This window comes from Glycine soja, chromosome 6 (assembly GCF_004193775.1).
Source record: "Glycine soja cultivar W05 chromosome 6, ASM419377v2, whole genome shotgun sequence".
In the NCBI taxonomy this organism is placed as follows: domain Eukaryota; kingdom Viridiplantae; phylum Streptophyta; class Magnoliopsida; order Fabales; family Fabaceae; genus Glycine; species Glycine soja.
The window spans coordinates 19,981,899-19,991,421 of record NC_041007.1 but is presented as its reverse complement, the minus strand read 5'-3'; the positions used below and the strand labels follow the sequence as shown (position 1 = coordinate 19,991,421).

At 38.1% G+C, this 9,523-nt stretch overlaps 2 long non-coding RNA genes across 2 annotated transcripts; both read right to left on the bottom strand.

Annotated features, from left to right (window-relative positions):
• Positions 1 to 468: 468 nt before the first annotated feature.
• Positions 469 to 2,019, bottom strand: LOC114416653. The gene is made up of 5 exons (XR_003667520.1): positions 1,332 to 2,019; positions 1,016 to 1,254; positions 766 to 933; positions 589 to 693; positions 469 to 511 (listed from the first exon to the last, which is right to left on the bottom strand). It is a non-coding gene; the product is annotated as an uncharacterized LOC114416653 (long non-coding RNA).
• A 728-nt stretch (positions 2,020 to 2,747) lies between these two features.
• LOC114416654 lies at positions 2,748 to 8,209 on the bottom strand. The gene is made up of 3 exons (XR_003667521.1): positions 8,119 to 8,209; positions 6,876 to 6,939; positions 2,748 to 3,049 (listed from the first exon to the last, which is right to left on the bottom strand). It is a non-coding gene; the product is annotated as an uncharacterized LOC114416654 (long non-coding RNA).
• Positions 8,210 to 9,523: the final 1,314 nt, after the last annotated feature.

Sequence of the window (9,523 nt, the reverse complement as noted above, 5' to 3'; positions counted from 1 at the left end):
CAAGTAGTGTAAACTAATTAAGTAAGCTAAAATGAATTGCCTAAGATCCTAATTTTCCTAACATCCTAAGTTTGATGTCTAAGTCGGAGATAATGTTGTGTCCACTGAATGCGAAACGCCTTTAATCTCTCAGGCTCCAATGGTCTAGTCTCATTAAAATACTGCATGATCAAATAAAAGATAAATTAATAATGTAATACTAATTATAAGAAAATCAACTTTGTTTGAAATAAACAATTACCGATTCCCAGTTATTCCTGAAACTTCCTAAGATGATGGTGGACATCCAGTGCATGACGTAATAGCCGCACTCAGTGCTTCCTTTTTGTCTATTACACTAAATACATAATGAAATTTGGATATTAATTAAACATTAACTATAATTAGTGTATGCACACATAAGCAGTATATATAAGTAGAAGTTTTATTTAAATCACGTACCTTAACAACAATCCACCTAGCAGCAGCCTTGGATTTAGGCTGTGGAGTGTCATCAAGTCCTTTCAATGTACTGTTGAATACGAGGAACATTTAAAAATTGATGTTGTTCAGTAATGCCAATGCAAATGTATTGAAAACAACATTAACCTGTTAGTTATTCCCTTAAGGTAGTTGTCTGGCCTGTTATGCAAGGAACAAAACCAGACAACAAGGTTTTCCTTGGGGAGAATGACCACCATTTGCCAGTGTCTGCTGCAGTGGAGACAAATATGGGTTATTGTAGTAGTATACATTATTTAAATTCAGTTCTTTTGTTTGACTTACCCATTTAAGTAGGCTCCAAGGTAGACATCGCGTTTTGAACTCTGCATCCAACTCTTGATGTAACTTTCAGTGTCAAACTGTGATTGCCCATATCTCTGAATAGACTGTGGCTTGAGGAATCCATACACATCGAAATTCCTCGCTCGCATACTTGTTTCAGTCAGATGCCTGTTGTTGCTAAGACAAAGTTAATTATGTATGAATTTAAAGCAATAAGTTAGGTAATTAACAATAAGCTAAATTGACTTACAAAATTCATAATTGTAAGACAAATATATTGAGACATTGACCACCGTGTGTGATTTCAGAGAGATCTTTGTGCTTTATGTACAGTGGGAAGTCTAGATTAAATACCTCGAACACAGTAACATCCCAGTTAACCTGGAAAGGTTTCAAGAAAAGATCTGGGATGGTCAATGTCATCAGATATAGCAGATCATCGACCTCAAGATCCGGGCTTTGTGGAGTTTTTGATGGAGAAACAACTGCCTGTTGATCAAACATAGTTAAATAATTATGTTGAATAAATTAATTGAAGAAAGAAGCATATAATCAAAGTAAAATACATGTTCTGATAAAGGCTTCACGAGATGTGTCAGCTAAGCAAGCAAGGTGTTAAGTGCCTGCTCCACTAAGGTAACCTCATCAGTGGGTACAGGAACAGGAGCCTGTGCATCTTTAACCTCCTCAACACCAACCTTCATTTGGCCAGGCAACAAAGAAATGTTGTAAACTATTGATCCCTCATAAACTCTTCCTAGGGCAACCAGGCGAGGATGATTTGCTTCGATGTACAACTCGCACTTGTTTGAGTCACCCATCTCAAGATCGTTCCCTGAGGGATCAACACAACTCTCTTTTGTGATGACATGAGAACCTGAGGGACCAACCATAGGCTCTGGAGGCAGTGCAAGTCCCTGAGATTGCATCTGGGATTGAAACTGGGACTGCATCTGACTGAAAGATGCCATCAGCTGTCGAGTCACTTTTTCTATGATCGACTCCTCTAGCTGGTCCCTGATTTGTTGGGTCAGCTGCTGTAGCTCTTCAAGAGGCAGAGAGGAAGAGTTGCAGGACGTTCATGGAGCCGATCCGAAATATTGCTTGATGGTGACACCAACTCCAGCAGCACGGACACGGGCAGGGTGCTCTACTCGCCCAATGGCGGCAGTCAGGACATCCTGACATCCATGAAGAACAAACGATCCCTGTGACGCCTGCTCCTCCAAAGAATCATGTACAAAACAAAAATATTTGTCTTAGGCATTCACAGAATAAACAAACATAGTTAGAATTCTTAATTGAAAATGACTTACGATCTTCTCAGTGATTTCCTTTGCTGCCTCAGACGTCATCTGCCCAGTTTTCTTGGTGCAGGCCATCTTCCACTTCGTGTGGCATCTGATGGGAGATGGAGGGTTAATGACACCCTCAGTGCTTCTAGACTGGGAAGCTTCCTCCAGTTTCTTTTTGGTCTTCTCAGCCATTAGTTTTTGTTCTAAATATTCATAACCCCCACGAGACAACACGTGGGGGGCAATGTTTTGCTTCTGGATGGCCTGTGCCTTTTTCCACACATCCTGAAAAAATCAAACATTAATGATACAAATTACTACAATGAATTATAACAACTGAATCTTTTGTGGAAAACAACTAAAATGACAAAGTACATATCTCCCACGAAGGGTCTCTGCATGTCTGACGAAACTGATCCAATTTCTCCTTGCTAATGTCGTATTTTTCACAGATAGTGTCGTCCACACCGTCCTGGTCGGCTACAGGGGTCCATTTCCTAGTCAAGTCTAATTTAAACTGCCGCCACCTCTCACCGACAATCTGAAGAATTTTCTTCTTTGTCCTACTGTCAGAAGCTTCAGGGATTTCAAATTCTGCCTGACAAATAAAAAATTAGGTTTTATTGTAAGTCAATTATAAATTTTGGCTAATAAAAAAAATTAGACAAGCAAACTAAAATACCTGAGTATCCTCCCAAATCAAATCCTTCTGGGTAGCAGGGACTTCCTTCCAGGTCTCGTATATGACGTCGACCTTATCACGAGTGACAATTCGCAAATATGTTCTTAATTTCTTCTTGTGGGGACCATCAGCCTTGCCTGTCGTAGGATCAACGTTGACCACTGGTCTCTTTGCCCCAGGTGGTCTAGTGGCCAAGGATTGTAGCCGTGTCGCTTTACATGTCCACTTCTGGGTGGACAGAGACACTGATACTACTGCAAGAGGAGGAGAAGGAGGAGGAGGCGAGGCAGGTGGAGTAGCCTTGGTCCTGTAAAGAGAAAAACTTGATTTAGTTAACATTATCAAAAACCACAGTATGAGTTATTTAAATCAATTTACCGAAATCAAATACATAATTAGAAAATTACATTAGACGATGTTAATTAATTTTCCTTCATCATGATCATTATGATTAGCATGAACATCGTCAGCTTCTTCTTCTCCAACGATGTTAGGAGTGATTTGTATGGACAAAGGACTAACATAAGTGTCCATTTATGAATCATCATCTTCTACATTAATACCAATTGTTTTCTCGTGTAGAACCACGCACCACCTTTCATCACAAGGGTCTTACACATAAAATACTTGTTTAGCTTGTTCTGCCATGATGAAAGGGTTATTGTGGTAACCTAGTTTCTTTAGGTCTACCAACGTAAATCCTACATCATCGGTTCGCACACCGGTGTTACTGTCAACCCATTTACATTTGAAAACACATACAGTAAATTTGACATAGTTAAGCTCCCAAATTTCATCAATGAACCCAAAGTAAGGGATGAAAGCTACACAGGGATTTCCATCAAGCACACTTGCGAAGTGTTGAGATTTAGCCCTTAGGGTGACCCCGCGGTTTTGCATTGTACTTTTGTCGTCTTATGCTTTTGTATAAAAGGAATACTTGTTTATATCGTATCCTTGCCAAGTTATAACATTTCTTTTAGGCCCATCTGCTAGCTTTCTTAATGTTTCTAAAGCATTTTCATCAGCAAAGATTGTATCTTTAAACCAATCAAAGAAAGTCTTGTTATGTTTTTTCAACACCCAGTTCTTTGACATTTTTGGATTATTTTGTTTGACTAAAGCTTCATGCTGAAGTATGTATGGAAAAACTTCATTATTGTTGTTCAACACATACAAGTGAGCTTGTAACAAATCTTCTACACTTGGAGTGATAACATGCAATCCTCTTGAACCCTTATCGCCCACTCTTTCGTCATGTCGAGACTCAGGAAGCCCAATAGATTTAGCCTTTTCAATGTACTCTGAACAAAATTCAATGGCTTCTTCTGTAATGTACCTTTCAATAATAGATGCTTCCGGACGATGTATATTCTTCGTATACCCTTTTAAGATCTTCATGTATCACTCAACTGGGTACATCCATCGCAAATAAATAGGACCACAACATTTGATTTCTCTAAACAGATGAACAATTAAGTGAACCATGATGTCAAAGAAAGCTGGAGGAAAATACATCTCCAACTGGCACAATATAATTGTGGCCTCATTTTCAAGGTCATCAAACTTGACAAGATCAAGGACTTTGCTACATATGGCATTGAAGAAAAAGCACAGGCGAGTTATGGATAACCTAACTTTGTTAGGCAAAATGTCTCGTATGGCCATGGCTAACAATTGTTGCATCAGCACTTGAAAATCATGAGACTTTAACCCCACCAGCTTAAGCTCCTTCAACTGCACAAGACTCTTAATATTTGAAAAGTATCCTTGTGGGACTTTGACCCAGTGCAGACACTGACAAAAACTGATCTTCTCCTTTCTGGACAAAGTATGACAAGCTGGAGGCAAATATATTTTTTTACCATCAGACATTGGATGCAATTGCGATCGTATGGCCATCTCAGCTAGATCTTGACGGGTATTCAAACCATCTTTCATCTTTCGTTGAATGTTAAGGAACGTCCCAATGACTCTGTCACATACATTTTTCTCCACATGCATAACATCAATACAATGTCTAACATCTAGATCAGACCAGTACGGCAGATCAAAGAAAATGGACCTCTTCTTCCATATGCAAGTCTTACTTTTATCCTTCTTTTGGGTCTTTCCAAATACAGTATTCAGGTGTTCAACATGCTGGAAGACCTGCTCACTAGTTAACGGTATCGATGCAGTTTCGTGCTCTTGACTTCCATTAAAAGCTTTTTTCAATCGTCTGTAAGGGTGATGAGGTTTTAGAAAATGGCAATGCCTAGTGTACACTGTTTTTCTACCATGTTTCAGTTATATGTAGCTTGTGTCTTCTTCACAGATGGCGCATGCATGATGACCTTTAACACTGTAACCGCTCAGATTCCCATATGCTGGAAAGTCATTAATGGTACAAAAAAGCATTGCACGCATTTCAAAAGTCTCCTTGCGAAACCCATCAAACACTAAAACCCCCTCATCCCACAACTTTCTCAGGTCTTCAATCAACGGACTTAGATAAACATCAATGTCATTTCCTGGTTGTCTTGGGCCCGATATCATCATAGACAACATCATGTATTTTTGCTTCATGAACAACCAAGGAGGCAAATTGTAAATGACTAGTAGAACTGGCCATGAACTGTGTTGAGTGCTTAAATTGCCATATGGCTTCATTCCATCACTGGCTAGTCCAAGCCTAAGATTTCTTGCCTCTTTGCCGAAATCCGGATACAAACCATCAATATTCTTCCACTGCGAGCAATCAGTCGGATGACAGACCATTCCATCAAAGTTTCTCCCATTTTCATGCCAGGTAAGGTCTTTTGTGTCGTCTCCATTAACAAAAAGATGCTTAAACCTTGGAATGATGGGAAGATACCACAACACCTTCACTGGAGGGCCCTTCTTTGAGTTTTAATCAGAACTACAGTCCTCATCATCCTTCACTTTGTACCGTGATGCCCCACACCTAGGCATTTGGATATTTCTTCGAATTCATGCCTGTACAATATGTAATCATTAGGGCAAGCATGAATCTTCTGATACTCCATACCCATCGGACACAATATCTTCTTGGCCTGATAGCAGCTTTTAGGCAACGTGTTTTCCTCTGGAAGCAGATCGTGCACTACTTCAAGCAGTGAAGTAAAGCTTTTGTCACTCCACCCATATCTGACCTTGACATTAACTAGACTTAACACCGTCGACAACAACATCAAGGAATTCTTGCACCCCGTATACAAAGGCTTCTTTGAGTCACTCTACAATCCTTCATACATAGGGGCATAGGCTTGCTAAAAACACTCTTGTCCAAGGTCACAAATCATATCCTTCAAGCGATCTCTCATTTCTACATCAAACGGTTTGGATTGAGGCCCACTCTGCATGTCTGTCATTTCACCATGCCATATCCACGTCGTATAATTCCTCTTAATTCCATCATACAACAGATGCTCTCATATGTCATCCAGTATTTGTCGTCTTCCATTCAAACAATTGATGCAAGGACAATAATATTTTCCTTCTTCATCCGATTGACCTCTTTCTAAAGCAAATTGCAAGAACTGCTCCACGCCGACCTCATATTTTGGGCTGATGGGACTTTCATTCATCCAACTTTGATCCATCTAAGTAATAACTTTGTGATACTCACAAAGTTATTCGATGCATGGAAATCTCACTTTTTTATTATAGGTGTGGCCTTATCCCATTTAGGAAGACAGTCTTTTATGGTAGTTTCATACGTCAGGGTTAATTCTATTTTGTTAAATTTGACAAAATTTTGGCAGTATTTCGCATTGGTCTCCAAGTACACGACATGAAATCGGTGAAATTAATTTCCCGATTATCAAGTATGCACTTAGAGAACCACTCAAAACGCATTGTACCGAAATTTCATCAAATTAAACATAATAATGTCAACCTTAACGCATGAATCTACCATAAAAATATCAGTCTCCCCAAACTGTTCAAATGGACAATTCAAGATTGAATACAATGATTAATGCAAACTGTCCACAAGAATCATTGCATTCAGTCTCAAACGGGAATCTAAGGTTCACTCATCATGAACACAATTTGTATAGCATATATCAATTGTCATTAATGGCAGTGAACACGTAATAAAAATATTAATTGGTAACAAACATTTGTACCTGTGATTATGAGCAACACGGTCCAAAATGAAAGCAAGAATCAAAGAAATAACTCAATGAACACCTACATCAATCATTATTCCAAAAAGCATATATCAATATGTGGCAATTAGTAGGCTTATTAAAAAGCTAGTTTCCTTCTACAATTAATTATGCATACAATTTTTGGACGATGTAAAACTAAAACAGATTAACTCATTAACAACTTTTGTGAAGTGTGTGTGTGTGTGTGTGTGTGTGTGTGATGAGGGGGTGTGTTTGTGTGTGTGTGTCTCATGAGGGTGTGTGTGTGTGTATATCTGTGATGAGGGTGTGTGTGTGTATGTCTGTGATGAGGGTGTGTGTGTGTTTGTGTGTGTGTCTTTGATGAAGGTGTGTGTGTGTCTCATGAGGGTGTGTGTATGTGTCTCTGATGAGGGTGTGTGTGTGTGTGTCTCTCTCATGAGGGTGTGTGTGTGTGTTAATATGCTAACATCAGATTATGTAGATCTGATTTCATTCTTCTTTATTTTCCTACCTTGGCAGCATAAACTCAAACAACAAAGATGGAAGCAAACATTTGATTCCATCAAGTGGAAGATACATAGCAGATTGCAAGTGGCTAATTGTTATGATTGTTCCTACCTAGGTAGTTCCTATAGTGTGCTACTTGAAACACTGGATGTAAGGAGACTGATATTGGCATGTACTATTTAAGCTACCCTTGAAATAACTAAAATGGTTTACTCCCATATATCAATCCAAAATTTTAAAGTTTTTGGGAGGAGTGAAGAACCAAGCAACTAATCCCAATCTATAGGATTAAGTCTATCAAGTAGGAGAAAAGCAAAAAGGAGGAGTTTTAATGATCTGAAAATTTGAAACCCTGAACTAGAACGTTGTTGAATTTAATGTGGTAGAAAGTGAAGCTAGTTTATCAAGCTATATAGATATAACAATAAGCCTTTTTCCATTTCCCAAATACAGTAAATAATGCAATGAATACAAAAACAGTTAATTTACAAGCATATGGAGCTATGAACAGAATGTAAACTCAGATGTATGTGTTTTGAATGGAGAGATAAATTAGGGGTATTCAAATCCAAACATGAGGAAATATACCATATGAGGATATACGTTGCAGAGGAAGAAGAAAATCAGGAATCAGAATCAAAACAAGTGAATGATGAAAAATGCAGTTATGAAACACATGGAGATGGAGAACAACATCAACATATATCAGATTATGAGAAATGCAGTGTACCTAGAGATCAACAATTGCAGCAACAAACTAGTGTCAAGCTGGGTTGGAGTGAGAGCAACCAACTCACGGGACAAACTTAAACTGCTCCTATCTAGAAAAACACACACACACACACACACACACACACACACACACACACACACACACACACACACACACACATATATATATATAAATTATTAGAGAGCCTTTCATTTAGAGAGGCCAATCATTGATCTCTTTAGGCCACCTTATCAAAGATGGAAATAGCTCATGTCAGTTTTAGAAAACGCATTAATGGACTTACTCACAAGTAAATATTTGATATCATGTTCTAATTATCACTAAAATTTGAGCAGTTATCACCACATTATTTTATAGACTCTATAATTTGGACTGCAACTTGGTTTCCTTATGTATGTTGGAAACCAACATTGATCTTTCCTTTTTTTTATGTATGTTGGAAATTTGGAAAACCATTCAACCAAACTAGCTACTCCTTTCTTTATCACTTGTTTGAACTCTAGCTACCTATCTTTGGCTTCTATGATTCCTCAAGGGCCATTACTCCAACAAAAATAATATTTATTATTATCATTGGCTATATAAAATAACACACCAGCCAATTTATCTAGAAACAAACAAATTCTCTAATCACCCTCATTAAAATTCTGACTTCTCTAATTTTCTTACATTTTCTTTTTTGTTGAAATGTAGGTGGCACGGTTGTAGGCACAGTTGATGCAGGTAAAAGCTCAGCTGACTCAGAACCTAGTGGAGTCGAGGAACATAGAGAATAATCATCGGTGGCAAGGGAATAATAACAATGTTACATGACAACTAATGAATCATCCATTTTGTCCCAGTTACATGAATCCTATATCTCCTCAAAGCTCACTTGATTCAATTGATCACAACATCATGAATGATGGAATGAGCATGCAAGATATACAAAGCAGAGAGGATTTCCAAATCCAAGCTAAAGAAAGACCATACAACAACAATGACTAGGGGGAGCTGCAAGAACTAACACTAAGGATGATGAGGAACTGATTAATTATGATTGGGTTAGCACCAAAGCTAGCCTTTTCATTTTCTAGAAGGGTGTTCCTTAATGTTTAGGGGGAGATGGTCAGTCTTTTGCTAGTGTTGTATATATAATGAAAGTGTTATGAAGAAAAATTGGTCATAACTGATAATAAGCCTAAAGTTTAAACTAAGCATTAGGCTTTTTTCTGTTTGTGGATTCAATCAAAGACAAAATTAATTTTTTGCAGCCTAGCTAGCTGAGTCTGTCTCTCTCTTTCTCTATATATATGCATGCTTAATGTTTTTGCTCAAATTAGCAATGGTTAAATTTGAGTCTAGAAAGTAATGTGGTGATAATTGCACAAGTATATATATAGAGAGAGTCCATTAATGATAT